Source organism: Lepisma saccharinum, chromosome 25 (genome assembly GCF_977018435.1).
Source record: "Lepisma saccharinum chromosome 25, izLepSacc3.1, whole genome shotgun sequence".
Lineage (NCBI taxonomy): Eukaryota > Metazoa > Arthropoda > Insecta > Zygentoma > Lepismatidae > Lepisma > Lepisma saccharinum.
The window spans coordinates 29,163,030-29,184,551 of record NC_139253.1 but is presented as its reverse complement, the minus strand read 5'-3'; positions in this window follow the sequence as shown (position 1 = coordinate 29,184,551).

Here is a 21,522-nt window from a genome sequence, read left to right as displayed (position 1 = left end):
ACCCATCGTCACTGATCCGCCGAGGAACCAGATCCATGAACGCTCTTCATCTTCTCGTCGTTGCGATCGTGGAAGAATAGGAAAACCTTTCGTGTGCATACTAAGTAATTTCAAACGCCCGCGAAGACGCCAGGATGCGCCGTGGAACCGGAGAGATGGTAACGTATTCATCTGTATGGATGTCAACACGTACCGGCTCGATTGATATTTAGAGAATGCCCTAGAAATTCGTCGATGTTTTGAAAACGCCCTAGAAACCCGAAACTTCGTATCAGACTCCCGTTGCGCTTAATATTTGTATTTAATTGTCTCAGGTCAATTTTACTCATTTCTTGTGATTATTGATGTTCTTAAGTTCACTGTTGTTTGTGCTCCTTTTGTATTGATTGAAGTGCGTACTGCTAGAGTAAAGAACCGCCCGCTTAATTGTTTAATCAATTTGAGGTTTGTTCATTTTAGTATGTGTCAGCGCTGTGTTGCTGCTAGCTACGTCAGGTCGCGTATGTGATTATTGTTAAAGTATTTGCCTGGTAATATTAATTGCTCGTCGCGGCGAAGTGTTGAAGTCCCGCCCGCTTGAGAGTATATGTTTGCGTCACTCAACGGAGGTTATTGTTATGTTTAGGACCACGTGAGGTCGAGTAAAAGGAAAAACGTCCGCCCACGTGAACGTAATTGCTGTTGAGACGCTTTGTTCATTCTGGACAAATAATGTATTGTCACCGCACCGACCTAATTTTAAAGGTAAACTTCAAGGGCTGGCTAGTGCTTTGAAGTAGCACTGGAGCAATTCATAAATGACCTGATTAAACAAAAGTCAATGTAAAAATAAATGTGAATGCAATAATTAGGGCTCGTCGTCAAAAACCTGTGCATTTTATGTATTATTTTTGTTAATGTGCCCCGTGAGTCTGGATGTGTGAGTGAATGAGAGAATGCAAGAGGGGGAGCTGTATTGAATTGATTTTTTTTGTTATGAATAGAATATACTTTTTATTTTTTATGTGAGTGAATGAGAGAATGCAAGAGGGGGAGCTGTATTGAATTGATTTTTTTTGTTATGAATAGAATATACTTTTTATTTTTTATGTTAATTTGGGCAATATCATTTCATACGTATGTCGCTAGCCGTGATTTTCAGGTATGCAGCTAGCCGCTTCCCGGTTACAGGTAAAAGTCTGGTAATTGAACGTATATGTGTTTTTTCTGATATGGCTAATCGCTATGCACTATTGGTCACCGTCCCCATACACGAACTCAACCTGGACCGTTAAGCACTTTCACTTGTCCGAGGGTGATTTTGCCGCCTCTATCTAGGTAGTGGTAGTTTTTGTTTTCCCGGGTAAGGGAGGGCGTTTACAGTATCACATCACTCCTTTCCCATTTAAAAATTTTGAGTTGAATTCAATATGGCGGACGTCCGCTTGAAACACGCCAATATGGTTCCTCCTAGGCCTGTTTCTATCATGACCAATTATACCCAGAGTTAACTCCTTTACATTTTTATAGGGGGTGTTAAGGGACTTTTGAATCACCCTGTAAAATAAGAAAAATATTACTAATAAAGCCTATTGTTAGTTGTACTGAAACGGTGTAAAATTACTTTACTGGGGTGTGTGATCTGCAAGCTCACCAAAACACTAGTAAGCATACTTCTGCAAAATATTTTGTGAAGTCTAAAAATGTCCTCTGTCCTCTGGCCCTGCAGTAAGGCGTTGTGCTTTGGGCTACTACTGCGGGGCGGCATGGGTTCGAGTCCGCCTGGGTTCAGTCTCTGGCTTCTCGGCCTGTGTGTAGGACCGGTGGTGGCAACCCACCATCGTGAGGAAATTGGAGAGCTACGAGTGAGTAGCGTAACCCGGTCTAGGAAATCTCCTATAACGGCCGAGGGTTCGACGTGCTGACCTCACGTCATTACTGGTTGAAGATCTCTACACCTCTAGATAGAATTGTGGGAGTCGGGTCAGGTAGATTTTTATGTGATTTTTTTTTGCTGGTGATCCATCCACACGTCTACCACGAGGAAATGTTCCAGAAACATCACATTAGTTAATAGGTTAGGTGAACATCGCTGAACGAGCACTAACTCTCTTTGAAAATGCACGAGTAAATTCCTGTTCCTGGCAACTGTTACAGTGACTCCCTGTTCGTTCCATCTGGACAAACAAATCTGCAGTCACTGAAACATGGATGAGCCAGAAACGCTACATTGTGTACCCTCAGTTGATGGACAGTAGATCACCGTCCAAAAGACACAGTGGAAACCTCTCTTCGCACGTTTACATAGCCGAAACCTTTTCCGGCTTGCTCGCATGTGTACAAGTCCTTGAAAACAGAATAGAAACAAGCTCTCGAATAAGGAAGCACAACGTGACTTTTTCTTTCCAGTACTTGCTGAGTGGGCGGTAAACTTCCTGCCATTCCACGTTGACAGCATGACCCGATATTCCGCGTGATGTGACTCCTGGGCGCCTCTGTGTGGAGGTGTTACGTTGCCTTCTGCGAAGTAAAAATTTTCCTCATTGTGACCTCACGATCATGACGCAACCGCTTCAATTAGACCGTTCTACAACCTGACTTTATTTTTGGAAACGGACGGCTGCTTCATTCGCCATCGCCTTCAATGGGCGAAGTAAAAACAAACAAAACGAAACGCCTGCTGGCCCATTCCCGAGCGATTTCTCCAAACGATTAAAAAGGTGTTACGTGTGTGTGTTTCGCTTCCGGCAAAGCACTCCACAGGTTTCGCTCCGGCGTTGAGCTAAACTTGTCCATCTGCCATCTGCTTTATTACTCTCTGGTCGCGGATGTATACAAAAAAGGAGGCGAAAAGGTTTCCGCGTAAGAAATACTACACAGGCGAGGTCGACCGTTGGTGGCTCGGCCATATCCCGCATTGAATCGTTGAAAGGATTAAGATAAGTGTCAAATTTCGACATTGTTCCAAATGGCAAGCGCCAAATTCGTTCTTCGTTTCTGACTTTCGAAACCCTTCTGCTCAGTTTTCTTGGGCCTTCAACTTGTTCTCTTGCCCCATTATCCTTCCCCATGACACAAACATTCTATGAATACTTCACCCAGGGTGGGAAGCAGTTTGTTTGGAAGTATAGTTCTTGCCATACTTGGACGACCCTACACCATCCATTGTCCTGCAGAAACTGCATGGCGTGCTACAGTTGACATCGGAGAGTGTTGCCTAATCTTATCTCTCGGGCAACCAAGAAGCTGCCCTTCTATGTCGGTGCTGAAACATCTGTGCCGAAGCCATGACATGAGACCGAATCCTTCTGTTGGGAGATCTTGAGAAAAGCTTTGAAAGTGCCACCGAGTTTACGGCGTTACAACTAATAAACTTTGATAGGTGTATCACAAGTTTGTGCATTAGCTAGATATTTATTTATTTGCCTCCCAACAGAGATAATATCCAATTATAGGGAAACTTACATTTTATATTCAAATAATAAACATTTAACAGTACAGAATACATACATACATACATACACACACACACAAACGCATGTATACACACAAGTCAATAAGTGAAGTACTGCAGGAATGGAACATATACACACACGAAATGTATTCATTGTTCAGAACATAGCCTTGACATAGTATTGAAGGGAAATAAATAATAAAAAAAATATTTAGCGTATATATAACATACATAGTCACCATAGATACAAGAGAAGAGTAAGGAAAATAGAAAGTAAAATAATTTGAGAATAATGGGAAAAATGCACAATAGAATGGATTCGCATATATCACATACATGGTGGATTGGGGGCTACCAGAGGGTTACCCTACCATAGTTGAGTCCCCGTAAAATGTAATCTAACCCCCTTGGAAAATGTTTACTTTTTTGGTTACGTACCACCTATACAATATAAACATTCTAGGTACAGTACAGTCGCGTACATTTCTGAGTTGTAACATCCCCAATGGCAATGAAATCCTTACAAGAAGTGTCCGTGTCTGTACAACTGCAATTTATTCGCGGATTTTGTTAGCTGGAAACATTTATATTTGTACTTCTTCATAAATAAATAAAGACAAAAGTCCAAATTCGCCTGTATGGCACAAATATGTCATGTTTCTGCAAGTCAAAGACACCACGTGTAGGTGTACATAACTTCGTATCCATTTGCAATTCAAATTTCGTTTTCGATTCTCTTACTTCTTAACCCTGGTCAGTTATTCATCAGAATGTCCTTGATCTAAAGAGTATGAAAGTTACGTAAGAGATCTAAGACACGTGCTTTCATTTGACACAAATCTTACCTTTTTGTTGCCTTGTTAATTTAACGAAATATCTACATGGATGTGTGAATTCAGTTGTGTAATGTATCTAAAAATCATCTGGAACAATACGTTAAAAGGAAATTTCTAAAGCATTGCCTCACGGTATCTTTTCACACTTCCGGCCCTATTCATTTCACACACTGTGGTTAAGTCGTGGTTTTTCGCAGATGTTTTACACTCGCACGCTGAATTTCAGTTGTTTTCACACAAATCTTTCTTCCTGCAAACGAAATGCAACCAAATTCATCTTCACTAAAATCAAACCAAACTGACTCAATTCGAAAAGCATCAAAATTGACAAAATCAAATGGTACAGAATGAATTAAATCTCCTAACTTTGCTAAGCTGGACAAAACAAAATGTGAATTCGTCTGTTTCAACAGAATCATCGAAACCGCACCACAGGGAATAACAAAGTGTCTCACGCAAAATAAGCAGAAAAAACTTCGATTAAAGTATACCAAGCTGCCAGTGGCATTCCTGAGTGGTTTTAGATGCATCACACACTCCCCTAAACAACACGGTGAACAACAAAACAATGAAACACAGGGAAAATATGGTCGTAAGGTACACAGGAAATTCCTGGCTACCCTACTGCAAGTTGAAAAGAATCAGACCGAACTACACCTCATGAAAACAAAATCAAATTGAATTGCACCAAGATTAAAGAAATCAGACAGAGCATCTGACTATTTGGATTTGCTTAAAACATATGAAAAGGATAATTTAATCTTTACTTACAAATCTCAATACAAGAATCGTGCCATATTGATGGTGCCTTCAACAGTAATGAAGAAAACCTATGAAAACCATAATGTGAAACGTTTTAAATAGTGCATTATTTTAATAATATTTAAATCATGGTCTGTTGCAGGGCGCTTGTTCACAATGTTTTATCCACACAGCCCTAACACCCCCTTATTTTTTTTCTTTCAGAAAGGTCGAATTCGTTGTAATTTTGACTAAATTTACTAAATACAAACCCACCCGTAGATGGGAAATTGTGGGCAAATCCATGCTTGTTCAAAGCTAATGCTACCTTGGGCTATATAACGCTTGATCTAATTGGTGGGCTTTTAATACTCAGGATCAGCTATGTCAAAACCAGCAAGTGCAGGTGTTAGAGTCCAATGAGTAAGTGAACTGTCATGTCAGTTTTGTTGGACGTGATAAAACACATAAAGGAGTGTGGGATATGCTTAGTTTGAAATTATAATCGCTTTGCATGCAGCAATGCAAAGACAACAATGCCATGAAACACGACACGTTGCCTTTTGGAAGGTGTGCGATATGAAAAAAACGCTGGGAGAAGAGCAGCGGTTACAACCCTTCCAATTCTGACACGACGAACCTGTGCTGTTTCTCTCTTCTTATAGATGGATGATACGGAGACGAGTCTCGTTAGACTTTTTAGTACAATGCTTTCGAGACGCAGGCAAAATATCGTGACGATATATCGTCTGTACGATATATTTTCAATATCGTGATATAACGTCTGGACGATATATTGCCCAACACTAGATACTAACTCTACTTTGACATAACTTTTTTATTCCAACTCGTAATTTTGTAAGTTTCAATCTTGGAATTTACTTATCCAACGTTTATTCCTTCTGTCCACATGCTTTGTACAATCATCACAAAAATGCTTTATAAACATAGTGAAAACTCCTATGCTCCTAGCAGAGTTATTCGGAAGTGTTAGAGCAATATTCAGCGCATAACATCAATATAAACGTCTAATAACATAGACTGCCTATAGATAAATAGCAATCAAGATAAGTGCTTTTTTCGCATCAGCGTTAAACGAAGTTAGGACAGATTTCTTTCCAAAGACGTAGAGTAATTCTTTGAATGTCAGTGGCCATTGGCGTACGTATGGAGGAGCTAATGGAGCTACAGCCTTTTCATGAATTTTGAGAGAATCAAAATTTTCAAATGAAATCAAAGTAAATATATCGGAAACACCAAAGTGGGTAAATGCAAACCTCCGTTTAATGACCCCCCGATTTCTATTTTTTTTTTTTTGAAAGAAAGGCTAAAAATGGTAATAACGAAATATTTTATTGTATACCCCCCCCCCCCTGAACGCAGCTATGTAATATTCACCTTTACAGTTCCAGCCTCCTCCGAAATTAATTCTGCGTACGCTAGTGTTAGTGACAACGTTTTTTTTTTAAAAAAAATGAACATGTAGTGTTATGTGGACATTATCCATTGCTATCCTATTCCAACACTATGCTTCGAAAGAGTACCTATTGCCTCGTCTTCAGGTCAACTATCTCTTTTTGCAGGTATTGGTATAGAACCTAGGACGGACCCGTAATTTGCTCTCAAATACACCGTGGAGTCAATGGCGGCAATTGGATTCCGAAACTTGGGGGGATGTGCCAAAACTAGAGGGTTGGCAAGGACAGATTGCTTTCCCTTGGCAGATAAGGTTTAGTAAAGTGCGGAGGCAAAAGTGTCAAAAAGTGGGGGGGGGGGGGGCGACTGCACCCCTAATCGCCGCCACTAGGTGGAGTAACACCATTAACCCTTGTTTCCATGATAACCAAAAACTCAATATGCTGACCAAGGCAGAATTTATTTTATTTTAAAACATAAACTAAACGTAACGTTTCAACCTTCTAGCAAGGTCTTCTTCAGACTCTGTACAGACCTTGCTAGAAGGTTGAAACGTAACGTTTAGTTTATGTTTTAAAATAAAATAAATTCTGCCTTGGTCAGCATATGGAGTAGTTGGTTAGCGCACCGGGCATGCAGTAAAATCACTTATCCGCAGTAGATTCGATCCTCACCACCTTCAAAAAGAAATTGTTTACCTGCAGACGAAAAAAGAGGTGCTATCGCGGAACGTTGTGTTAGAATAAGTTCATCCAATTAACACTACTTGCTCATAAAGACAATGAGGAGTGAGTGAATGCAAGTCAACAATAGCAGAACGGATATAATGGTTACAGTACAACGTCTTGAAGATCTTGAACAGCTGCGGCATACAAAGCCCTTACTTCCTGCCTACATACATCTTGACATCTAAGTTTGTAATCCCACTTCAGAAGGCACCAGGAGATGATTCTGATTTGATTAATGTCATGTTCTACCCTTAATTTGATATTCCAGCAACGGTCTCAAATTGTATGCATGTGTTGCTCTGCAATTCATAATAAATCATTACAACAGTCTTATGCTCAAAACTGAATTAACGTACGGTAATAATGTAACAGTAACAATGAATACAGAGTAGAACGGCTCTATTAGATACAAATGTCCTAAATGACTGATTGTTTCATTATTGTTTTTAAAGCAGTAGATTTATAGAAATGCAAAATAACAAAAATGCTATAAAGGAGACAAAAAAAGAAAAGGGTTGTTGAAAGGTAGTTAAGTGGTAAAATAATACAAGATAATAGTTATGTGATTTTAGAATTGAAATTATCGAGAGAAAAGCCTTTGCTGGGACAGCCTAAATTTCCAACGGCATCTTAACTGCTGACACGTTTATCTCACCATATGATTCTTAGCATGCCAAATTGTTGGTCACCCTGTATTTGACAATGTTTGACGTGAAGCAACGTAAAACTGAAGACATGTCAGTGCCACAAATAGCGTTCTTCCGTTCTGGTAGAACCTGACAATATAGTCTTTCTTGAAAATGATGTCATGTCGCGACAGTCGACTCGTTTGCTTATAGTTTTTTATTAGTCCCCAATACCGCTTACATATGGTCAACTTTAAATACATGCTGCTTTTATGTGCAGCATAACAATACACGTGTCGGAAATTCTGGCTTGCAGTGAGGGGCAAAAAAGCCCGACATCTGTCTCTGTCTGTTATGGTTTTTATATATTTTTTCTTGTTTTCTTTCACGGTTCGGTAAACTGAAGCTGAGCCGTCTAAGAGTTGGTGTAGAATGTTGAAGGTCTCCGACGGGTTGTTCCCTTGAACCAAACTTGGTGGTAATGCATCAGCTTTTTTTGTAGTTTTTTCTGTTGCTATAGTTTTTCGAAATATCACTCAACGGCTAACAACTTGTTCTCTCAGTGCCTATTTAGTATTGTAGCTATTGCAACCCGGGTCAACGAACTCGCATTGTTTTGTTTTTCCTGGTTATTAACTTCGTGAGTCAAGAAATTGTTGTATATAATTCATATTCTTTGAGTTTGATGTTGTCGTTACTTTTCAAGTATTACAGAATTTAATTATAATAAATCATTCTCACACACATGTAATAAGTGTCTGGATTGTTCGAATATGTGTGACACTATGTTGGCTTTAAACTTATACTTGCGTCAGTAACGTAATTCCGAAGCAACTGTTCGGTTACTTCTAAACAACTAACAGGTTTAAAGTATAGTTAAAAATCTAATTGACCGTATCCTATAGAACTTTTCGATATGAGAAACTTCCAACTTTTGAATGCAGATTCATTATATAGGGGGTCTCCCCGATGGCGCAGTGGTAGCGTCGTCGCTTTGTAATCAAGGAGTCCCGGGTTCAATACCCGGTGGAGGCACAAGTGGTTCGGAACCCACTTTAAACTGTAGGTCCAGTCCCGATTAGCCTTACTGTGCATAAAGTGGACTTAAAACAACAAATCACAAAAAAAATATCAAATCATTATATAGGTTAAGCTTTGATGATAGGCTTGGAAATCACAAATTTTAGGTGTCAGATTTCTAACAAGATTTCTTTGTGTTATATACATCTTATACTTATCACATTGCTTTATCATTGTTGGACTTGAAGAAACAACTGAGCAATTTAAATATAACACAAGATAAAATGAAGCTGATATCTTAATCCTGCTTTAGATCTTAAAATACACTAAGCTCCATGCCGCAACAGAGGTCAGCGCATCGATTCCCGTCACCTCTGTTTTCTGGCTTTCACGATGTTGGTCAACACTGAAATATTTGGGGCTCCACTGGGAATCGAACCCGGGACTGCTCGCACCAAGGGCGAGACGGCTAACCATTTGGTTACGCGGGAGCCCCTTTAGATATTTTTTTAAAAATATATGGTCCGGATATGTTAAGTTTTTTTTCCTTACCTTTCATTCTTGTTATTCTCTCAGACTTTTCCTCTATCTCCCTCGTCCTCTCTCTCTCTCTCTCTCTCTCTATACTTTTCCCCCTTGGTAATCTTTTCTTATCATGAGACTAAGGCGCCGAGAAAACAAAAAGTCGTGTGTTCGAATTTCTCGTAAGCCTGTGTGGAATTTTATTTGTGTTTTTTTTGTCTCGTCGGGTCATTGTCAACGTTTCTCGTCCCGGTTACCCTATCGAGGAAGAAGGCTGCCGCACAATAAAAAAAATACAATTCCATAATGTCCAATAATCTGCCCACACCAAATTTTCTACAACCTACCCTCTACTTTTGCACTACCCAGAGTCCAGCTAAATTCCGTCCATGGGATCTGGAATGAGCTCCGAAAAGCCTTGAGATATTTCAAGAATACAATGTACACGAGCAGGCGGACCATGCGTTCTGTTCCATTTGGCCCGAATTTACGAGTTCTGGAGTGGAGAGAGAGGGAGAATCCATTACTTTTATGCAGTGTCCTATATCCACAAATATTTCCGGCCGACGGAAATAGAAGTAGCAATTCACTTTCTCAAATAAAAATCTTTATAGTTCTTGTATGAAATTTATATTTTTACCATCAACAAGATGGAGTGAAGCCATTACGTTGTGCATTTTTATTCGTACAAGTTAAGTAAACTGCAAACATTGTATTTATGGAAAATATCTATCGAGCATTATGATAGTTCATTAATTTCAGACTGATAAGATTATGGGGCCTTATTCTCTCCATAACACTTTCTACTTATTTTGTCCTTTGAAGTGGATTTGATGTGTTTTTTTATGTTAGTGTTAAACTGTTCGTTTTCATATTATTTGTGTCATTCAGTTTCGTTAACCATATTCCTTAAGTTTTCTTGAGGGAAGTTCCATCATTTATGCGATAGGGGAACTAGTCGCATTGCTGACACAGCTATGAGTTTAATTTTAGTTATTCAGGCTTTATAAATATGTTAAATAGCACCCTTCATCTATGAATTAGTTGTGAACGAGAGATTGGTTTACACTGCAAGAACATTTTGTGTTAAAACAACACAGTGGTCCTAGTAGATCTACGTCACATTTGGGTTAACGTTTAACCTCATTAATGGTGTATTAATGGTGTAAAAATAGAATAGATAAATGATTGTAATCAACACCATTTTAACACCATTGAGTTTAAAAGTTGGAAAAAATGTTGTGTATCTCCTGTGACGATCCTCTGTGCACCAATTTATTTACAGTGTAGCTAATACCTCTAGTTTACAACTGTATATTTTCTTTTAGAACAATGTTAAGTGTACTTTTTGATTAGTAACTCTAAATAAGCGTTATGGCTCTAGTAGAAAGTATTTAATTGAACATCTTAACACACTTAACAATAATCAATATTCAATCAGTGGTGTTCCTATGAGTTTCATCAAAGTGCGTGTATACCCTTGCACAAGGTTTCATAGTAACTGGAGAAGTTAAGGAACTAATTTATGTGCAGTAAAATGGTAAAATATGCACGTAAGCGTACACAACAGATTTCGTAAATATGCACACATTATCTCAAGATCTTCTCCATCGCATTTTATACACAAGACATGTACGTCGGGACCTCAAACAATTTCTGTAGTCGAACTGAAGTCTACAATTATCTCAGAACTATCTTTAACTAAATATAATTAATATTAGTTCATTTGATTGTGGCTTTGCGTGCAGCATTTAAAATAAGCAGTTATATCCAACTAACTCTACGTGGTGCATTCAGTTGCCTGAAGAAGGCTTTCATTTGAGGTGATAAATTTTAGCCGTGGAAGACATCGAACACTTCTCATGCAAGGATGAGGAGAATGTTCCGTGCTGTGCAATCTATAATTGCCATCTTGGTTCTTCTGGGCTTCGGGTATAAAATATATGGCTTTTGCGGGAATTGTGTGGATATTCAGCATGTTATGTAATAAAAAGAGAAAAGGATATGACACAATACAGTCTCTCCTCGTCTTGCTTAATCTACCTTTGCCTTGTGCGTCGAGTATTTCTTCTCCTACATAAACAGGTGACCAACAATCTCGGTTTAACTGACAGTTTTTTAATGCCACTAGCGTACGTAGGTTTTTTTGTGTGTGTGTGGGGGGGGGGGGGGCTGGAATTGTAAGATGGACACGAAACTATTTTGTGATTCTCATTTTATACATTAGTTTTAATAGTTGTTCAAACACAAAAATGATAATCTAACCAAATTATTATCTAGTGTTTTATCTTTTATAAATGCACGTAATATATCCACTGAAAGATTTCCATTGGTTCTGTGAACAAAGATACCTGTTCGGACAGCACTTTAGAAACAGACTTTTTCAACGAGGCAAAGCTTTATTTTTGAGTTATTTGAAAAGGGAACAGGAAACGAAAGAGAGAGAGAGAGGAGAGGTTGCTTGAAAAGGGAATAACATTTATTTTACTTTCCACATTAAAAAGCACAATGTTTTACGGGCTTAAAACTAACTAAACAACAACACAAGGACGAAGCAACGCAACAACGCAGAATCGCTCCCCGTGACACACCTGTCACTCTAATTAACATTACATGAATTATAAGACGGCCAGGATAAGTGCCTACAGTAGGAGTTACCGAGACCTAGGAGGATTTCTTTCAAGCACCTGAAATGACGTGACATAGTACTACGGTGGTTCAGAATGTACACATATATTAGAACACAAATAAATAAACAGTACATTTTGCCCTCTTTCACTCGATCTCTCATTCATACACACACTCCATGGCATATTGTGACAATATGACAATTACAAAGGTTATATTAACCTTTTCAGTCCCAAGGCCATTTTCACAAGTAAGCCCCTCTGTCCCGAGCCGATTTTGAGCAGAGTTTCAATTAAATGAGTGTAGATCGGAGACTAATTGCCCTAGAGACATGAGTGATATACCGTTGTATGCGGAATGAACCAGAGATTCAGACTATATGAAATTTATGCAAATTCGGCGTAAATGTGGCGGGGGGGGCTAACTCTCAAAATTCCTAAATTTTGGAAAAAAAAATTGGTTCCCCCACCCTCCCCCCAAGAAAAAAGTATATGACAGTGTCGACATGCACATGGAAATGATCGCTGACATGTAAGGAAAAATATTTGCATTATTGTCATATGACCAATGTAACTTGCGTTGTACCCTCAAAAGGAATGGTCGGCACGCCACTGATTCAAGCTTCAAAATGCAGCAGTACCTTGAAATGACTTTAGCTCAGAGACTATTTGCCCTGGAGATATGAAAGATATACCGTTGTACGCAGAACGAATCACAGATTCAGACGATATATAATTTATGCACATTCGGCGAACATATGGAGGGGGAAAGGGGAGAAATCCCCTCAAAAATACTTTTCTTAAAAAAATGGTGTTTCCCCCCGCCTCCCCCCGAAAAAAATGTCAAAATGCACAAAATGCAAAATTTATGCAAATTTGGCGTATATATGTAGGGGGAAGGGAGAAAACCCCCAAAAATTATTTTAAAAAATTGTCACTTCACCCAAAAAATGTCCTCGCACTTGGGCACAAAACGACACCTACGCACAACATTCACGGACGAAAAGCTAGAACGCAGTGAAAAATGAGCGCCGATTCTTGCAGCTGTTGAAATTCTATTTTTAGACAATGCAGGGTAACCCCTGTCGCAACTTGTGGACACTTGTGCTAAAAAAACAAAGGTTTCCTTCAGCGCGCTTCGAAATTCCATTCTCACAACGCAGATTCAACAACCTGTCTTTCCCCTCCCCCACCCCCACCCCCTGCTTGCGCCCTCATGGAAAACTTTCATTTTGACATAGGATACTGATAAACAAGCTTCCTTCGAATGCAGTTCACAGGCGGGAGTGAAAAGCATTGCTTTAGAACAACAAAGCCGGTCTTCCTTTGTCGGCAAAAATTTTCCCTTGAAAAGAGACGCAAAAGAGAAGTCCCTTTTCCCGCCTTTTCCCCTCCATTTTCATGAAGACAAAAAAAAATGGAAAGAAAATTGTGTTAAATACATGTGTTAGGAACAATATAAAATAAAATCGAAATTCTAGCCAAAAATAGAAACGTTATAACGTAAAAACTACGACCTTGACACAGCGTCTCGATCGAGACGCTTTCGATCGTGAAGCTTACTTTTGGGTATCTCGATCGAGACGCTTGAGACTGAGAAGGTTAATTAATACTTTGACTATACTCATGCTATTACTTGGCTACCTTGCCTTTTACAATTTACCGTTTAGGGTTTTAAGTATAATGTGAATAATTGTTCTTTGTGCGAACCCTTATATCTTTTCAGGAGGTACGAATATATTTCAATGAACAATTGTTTGGCTGTTAACATAAACTCTGATCTATAACGTTGATTAGTCCGCCGGAATAAGGATGTCTAGGTATGCCATAGCACTGATTTAAGTTATGCAATGATTTGATTTACTCAGATTCGCGGTAGATTGGCGTCATCTCTCTCACACACGCACATGGTTGGATCTTACCTTCGCTGCATTCCCTCTGACCTGGGTCGGGTGAAAGTGGTCCTACAGTTTTGGAAGGCGTCCACACTCCGGTGTCGTACTTCGCGGTTATCCTGGTTGGCGAAAGTGGATCACTCGGCAGTTCCATATTGGCATCATCGGATCCTGGCTTCACTCGTTGACTTCGTTGGCATGTCCATGACGGTACACGTACACTGTCGACTCCATACGACAACTAGCGCAGTAATAGGTCAGTCCTTCGCTGTCATTTGTACGTAGATACGTGGCTTAGGCGATGAGACGAACGTACGTAATGAGCCATTCGCGGTTTCACATCGACACACATGGATGTTAAATGTTCTTAACTTTAGTATTGGCTATTATGCACTGCGGTATTAACTTTCCTATCAATCGTTATTAACTTCTGCTAACTTAGGACGTTGTTTCGGACGATTGACACAGGTGGACGTGTCTGGTGTTATTCTCACATAACCACACGTATGTGCACGGATGCGTTGACGGCGAGGGGGAAACGACCCCCTGGGTCTACTCTGTTCTACTCCATGGCTCTAAACACTCACTCGAGTAAAAGACAAATCCAGACCACGGGTCTGATCGCGACTCCGAGCTATGTCGCGCGTAGCTCACACTCCGGTATCGATTCTAGGCAAACTGTTTTCTCGCTATTCCGAATGATCTCTTTTATGCAAGATTTGAACGTGGTGACGCTCTAGCCTCTGTGTTTATGTGCCTATTTATTGTTTTCGGTGCTTTGACCGTTGTCCTCCTATCCTGGTCGAAGCTCTTCCCGGTCCTTAACCTCTGTTAGCAACCCCTCGTGCAGAGATTAGTACAAGTCGTCTTGTATTGTGTTGGGCACGTTCAGATAGGGCTATCTCAACGGGGTTTCGTCTTCCATTGTATCCAGCGATGGATTTTTAATAATTTATAACTCCCGTAGTTCTGTTCTGATTAGGCTGAAATTCTGGAATCTGTACTTACATGATGTGGTCTTCCGCTGGTTAAAATCTCATCCAATTCGGTCCATTGGTTTAGAAGTTGCTCTTTTCCTGCTATTCTCCATATGAATGCATGTAAATCCGGATTCGGGCGAAAAACGGTGGTTGAGCAAACTCGCATTGGCTAAGGCAGTCGCTAGACACCTTTATTTGCGACGGATTTTAATATTACCAATTGTAATTAATTCTTAATAACAGGCAATTAGATCAATTACCAGTTACTCAATATTTGACCGTTATAAATTATTAGAATGAAAATTTTTAGCAATCGTTTTCCAGGAGGGCAACTGCTCCCTTAGCTGTGTGTGGGGGGGGGGTCTTTAGGCAAATTTTCTTAGCTGGTGAGGGGTGGCATCCCTCTGCCTTCTATATATGCTCTACTATATGTGATTGTGAACATTTCTCACTGTGTGCAGAGGAGGCAGGGTCGAGAATCCAACATGTGTTCTCTATCATCTCTACTCAGCTGAAAGTAGAAGTGGTTACCACAGGCACGTATCTAGAAATATATTTCGGAGGGGGGGGGGGGTCCGAACAAAGTGTCTCAATAATAATACCAATAATAATAATAATATAAATTGTTTAAATTGAAACAATTATATTATAATTATGTTAAATTAATTAATAATATATTGTTATTACATGTTTAAGAATAGACATACAACAACAAGTGTTGATTATCTAGCTTAGTTAAGATCGCCAAAATGTGTGTAGCAACAACTGCCTTGGCAAGGAAATTAATGCCAAATAGATAAAGAATTGAATATTCATTCAATAACAAAAGTTATGATAGATCCAGTTGACGAAAAGTAGAATTCCTGATTAATATTTTATACATATTATTATAAGTAGTGTGCATGAATCTTCGTTGGTACTGTCATTGAAAGCCGTATCTAATCCTTGCCTTCCAGCAAGTTCGGTGGAAATATGTAACCCTAGATTATACAAAAAATGCTAAACAAGTATATTCTGATTATTTCATTGTAATCGGCGTGCGAATTAGAGGGTGGGATGCCGGTGATTAACCACCAAAACATTTTAACCCCGGAAAAAGAAGATTATGTTTATCCCCGTCAAAGAAAATTGAATTGAAGGCATAGAGTGTACCATTTCTTAACTATGTAACAAACACAACAGACACAACTGTCCATTAATGGTCCAGTCTTCAAATATGTCTATGCCGAATAGTATGCAGCCTTCTGGATTAAAGGAGGACATTATTCTTCCACTAACGAACCTCACTCAATATGTGTTGAAGGGTTCACAAGAAACTTGTACACTCAGAGAACTAAATGCATCATATCGAGTGATGCACCAGAATGCATCGATTGATGCACTAAAGTGTGTTTTATGGTTTCTTCAAAGAATCAGTTCACATTTGATGCATTTGGGTTCATTTTTGTATGTCGTGAAAGAAACACCAAAGTGCATCATTTGTCAAGTGTGGATTTATTTCAGTGGAGATGCACTTCTATGTATCAGTTGATGAATTTTGATGCACCAGAATGCATATTTTTTGATGATGCACTTAAACGTTTCGCCTGAGCTACATAAACTCTGTAGCTCAGACCAAACGTTTAAGTGCATCATCCAAAAAGATGCAGGAAGGTGCATCAAGGAACATCAACTGATGCACTTTGGTGTTTCTTTCACTACATACAAAAATGCACCCAAATGCATCAAATGTGGAACTGATTCTTTGAAGAAGCCATAAAACACACTTTAGTGCATCAATCGGTGCTTTCTGGCGCATCAATCGATATGATGCATTTAGTTTTCTGTGTGAGGCAGGTTAAACGAGAAGTTCGAACCTGGGAATGGAAATTATCATACGTTTTCGATGATACTAGTTCGATAGCTCTTTTTGTGTACGAAATTTGGGTTTTCTTAGTGAAAATACACGGTTTCTAAATTACGTGTAAATGTATTAAATACTATTTAATGACCTAGCTTAGAACCTATGTTCTAAGGCGCTTAGAACCGCAACAGAATAGTTTAATTTATTGACTGGTAACATATATACAAATGTGCATACCCAAGAGACCTGCTTCCCAAAATGAAATCACAAATTGCTACTGAGCGGGCACCCCCCTCCCTCCTTCCCCAAAGCAAAAAGTTTAATTCGTACAGTGATTGTAATTCTTGGTGATTGTAATTCGTGGTAAGTCTTTCGTGATGGGGATTGAATCCCTTGGACCCCCCCCCCCCCCCTAAGTACGTCCTTGGTTAAACAGTAACGGACTGGTTCCGCACAAACAACTCTGTATAAACAGTTAGCAGTCCAAGATTGAAAAGAAGGAGATTGAGTACGTAGCTCTCCTTATATTACTTCATACGGTGGCACGCCCACTGTTGAAATATGCATATATGGGAGTACAATTGTCTCCGGAAGGAAGCCATAACTCTCGTTAAGTAATCTTGGTCGTTTTCTCAGACAATTGCTGATTGTTCTTGGTCTCAACACCCAGTTCTCTACTTTCCTTAAAATACACAGGCATGCCTTTATGCACCTGTGCGTCTTTCCGCCATGATACTGCCGCATTTTCCATGCTACATTACCAACATGACGTAACACCTGGAAGATAAGCAGATAAGGCGATGTTTGTGAGTAAATATATGAAACTGCAAACACATCCGGTTTTGGTTTCTTGCAGATGTTTTTTTTTAGAATAACCAAGGACAGTAACATGATTCCGCTCTGTGCGTCTTCCCATTTTCGAAAAATGAAGCTTTATTTGTTCCATGCTTTACCGTTTAGGTCGCCTTGTCACGATTCAATTTCCAGGGTGACGGGTGTATTTGTCCCTTCAATTTTGATTGATTGATTTGTTGTTTTAAGTCCACTTTATGCACAGAAAGGCTAATCGGGAATGGACCTACAGTTTTTAAAGTGGGATCCGAACCACTATGTGCCTCCACCGGGTATCGAACCCGTGACCCCTTGTTTACAAGGCGTCGACGTTACCACTACGAGTAGGTATACTTGTTATTTTCCTTTCAACATACTCTTGTGCCTCCCCGATGGCGCAGTTGTGGCGTCGTTGCCTTGTAATCAAGGGGTCTCGGGTTCGATACCCGGTGGAGGCACATAGTGGTTCGGATCCCACTTTAAACTGCAGGTCCAGTCCCGATTAGCCTTACTGTTCCTAAAGTGGACTTAAAACACCAAATCAATCAATCAATCAACATACTCTTTTCGGTTGTTAAACTCTTTTTGCTGTAGGTGTGACTAATAGCAAACAGCATTCTGATTGGCTGAAATTGATGAAGAAACACTCACAAAGAACGACCATGCACAGGCCAGGATTCGAACCCGAGACCCCTGACGTCGTAGCGCGCTGTGCCAACCACTCCCCCACGGAGATCGACTTATATTCTTGATGTTTGTATGGCAGTCAGTGCAAGTACATATAAGAATCGTATATCTTTGAGCTTCTGCTCAGTTGAATGGTTCTCTGAGCGAGAGGTTCCGGGTTGGATCCCTGGTAGTAGCTCAAATATATCTCTGTTGATCAAGTATCGTGACCACAATTGGACAGCTGCTTGAAAGCCACTGCAGGGACACTTAGTGTGAAGAGGCAGAAGACAGCTGTCATGGGACTCGACGTGATCACACCTCACCCAATGGAAAGTCGATTGACAGGTCTTGGCCCCAAAAGGGCTGTTGCTCCATGCACTTTAGTTTCATCGTATATCTTTAGCGTACCATTTAGCGTTTAACTCTAAAAGAATTTGCATAATGTTCTGTAATTGTTCTTTTTGCAATCTTGCACATTTTTCTGTTTCTTCCAGGCGCACATGTTCAGTGTTCTGTAGTTAGGAAGAGATCAAAGAGCAGTTACACCACTTTGCACGCTTCTCTCATGGAATTAGCTACGTGGGCAAAATATTAGGATGTAAGGAAACAACAAACACTACGTTAGCCTTAAACTAATATCTGCATCATTAGTATAATTCCAAAGCAACTGTTCAGTTACTTTTAAAATTGAGAATACCTAGGAAGTTTAACGGAACTTCTCGCTTGAAGTCTTGTCTCCTTTTAAAATAATGTGTACAAAGATATGAACAAAAATGGAAATTGCGCAAGTTTTTCACACCCGAATTGCTGCAACTTGGTGGGAGCTATTCGTCTTTTGTGTGGTGTCGCATTGTCCTGTTGGAAAATAACGCTTCTTTGCAGGCACGTAGCCAGGCGAAGGGCTCAGGGAACTGAAGCCCCACCCGAAATTCTACAAATGTATAGTGTAATAAATATTACTCCCATTAAACATATTGTATAATAACTTTTAATATACTGAGAAATTCATCTTCAGGGCTTCTTCCCCCCACTTTTTTGACATTAGGTTGCGGCTGCTGATAAGGGATGAGCCCTCCCTTCCGAAAAAAATTCTGGCTATGGGCCTGCCTCTTTCATTAATGAGTATTTAAAGTTTTTGGTGCAAGGCACTGAAAGTCAAAGGTAATAACAGTACCTTAGGTATCCAATCGAACACCACAAGAATCTACAGGGTCTGTATTTTAAGTAATGAGAATATTTTTTTCTGCCGCGACTAGACGTCAGAGCGCGCTGGGACCGGTTGAAGTCTGTAGTGGAGGGTGTGACCTTGAAAGCGTTCCAAGCGGCAGTTGCCTGCTGCCGTCCGTTGAGGCATGATCACGCGTGGCGTGGACGTCTGCAAAGTAGTGTGTGCAAGAGCAAAATGCAGCAAAGCATGGAACAGCGGTACGCGATCAAATTTTGTGTGCGCCTTGGAAAATCTGGTGCAGCAATGCTGTAAATGATTCGGCAAGCGAACGGCAGTGACAGTTTATCACAAGCGCAAGTGTTTCGGTGGCACAAAATGTTCAAAGAAGGCCGGGAGAGCGTGGAGGACGAACTCCGTGCAGGGCGCCCGTCAACCTCAAGAACCAGAGACAACAAACAACGTGTGCGAGATTTTCTGAACGCGGACAAGCGTGTCAGTGTGCGGTTTATCACGGATACGCTAGGACTCGATAAAATGGTTGATCACAAAATCATCACCGAGGATCTTGGGATGAGAAAGATTTGCTCCAAGCTCGTCCCGAAGACAACCCGCAGTTTTTTGACAATGTCATTACCGGAGATGAAAGTTTGATCTTCGAGTACGATCCCGAAACAAAACGGCAGAGCACCGAATGGCACACTCCGCAGTCGCCTCGACCAAAAAAGGCGCGCATGTCCAAGTCCAGAATCAAAGCATTGCTGATTGTGTTTTTCGACAAGAAAGGTGTGGTCCACGCGGAATTTGTGCACAGACAGACAGTCAATGGCTCCTTCTACGTGGGGGTGTTAAAAAGGTTGAAGAGACGGGTCAACCGAGTGCGACCAGAAATTGCCGCCGATTGGAAGCTCCATCATGACAATGCGCCATGTCACACGTGCTTCGTGGTTAGAGAGTTCCTGACGAAATCTGGCATCACGATTCCTCAGCTTCCCTACAGCCCCGACCTTGCCCCTGCAGATTTTTTCCTCTTTCCCAGAGTGAAAACAGCCCTCAAAGGACACCACCACGGAACCCTGGATGCGGTCAAAGCGGCTTGCACGCGTGCTCTGAAGGCTGTTCCAGTTGCTGACTTTCAGGGAGCGTACGACACGTGGAAACCTCGCCTGCAGAAGTGTGTTGACGCTCAAGGGGCATACTTTGAAGACTACTAAAGGTTTGTAGCGATATCTGCAATAAATTTTGTTTTCTGGATTTATTCTCATTACTTAAAATACAGACCCTGTATTGTGCTAAAGACTTGGTTCCGTCTCTGGTGCAGGTACACTTGTTTTAAGACTCCACCGACGTGGTCTGCATGTTATGTTAAACTATCCATTTATCAACGTTTTTGACGAGAGAGCAAGGAAATGCAAATGTGCACACACTGTTGTTTGATTAATTGACTTGGTGTTTTAAGTCCACTTTATGCACAGTAAGGCTAAACGGGACTGGACCTACAGCTTAAAGTGGGATCCGAACCACTGTGTGTCTCCATCGGGAATCGAACCCGGGACCCCTTGATTACAAGGCGGCGACGCTACCATTGCGCCATCGGGGAGACCCCACACACTCTTGCATTTAGTTGAGTAAGCTCCTGGGGATAATTATTTTTACATGCAACAGAAATCGTTCATAATCACCGTGACTACATAGAAAAAATCAAGCATAATTCTAGGTTTCCTAGCCAAATTTTACACAAATTCAAGGCGAGAGTTGTAATAAGAGTGTTCACATTAACACAGTATTAATGTTTCGTGGAGCTGCAATATGCTTCTCATGCAGAATGACATGCCGTATGTATTACAATTTTCTAACACGTTTTACGGAACACATGTACGCACAACTGCTATTCATTGTGTCTGCCTGTATGAAAGACACTGTTGGTGATGTTCCTTTTCTGACTGTTGTCACGTAATCATGAATGTGCCTTTCTGAATACTGTAGAGAGCTGTTCTCTGAACATTTTACAAAACGTATAAAATGAAATTGGGCATTGACGTTGCATGTTCTCGGTTCGATCCTGGGTTGGGATTTTTCGATTGTGACAAGTTGTATCCTTTATTTTGAGGTCGTCACATGGTGTTGCGCAGTTGCCATGAAGAAACGACAATACTTAGGGCGACTGACATAACTTCAGTGTTTGATTGA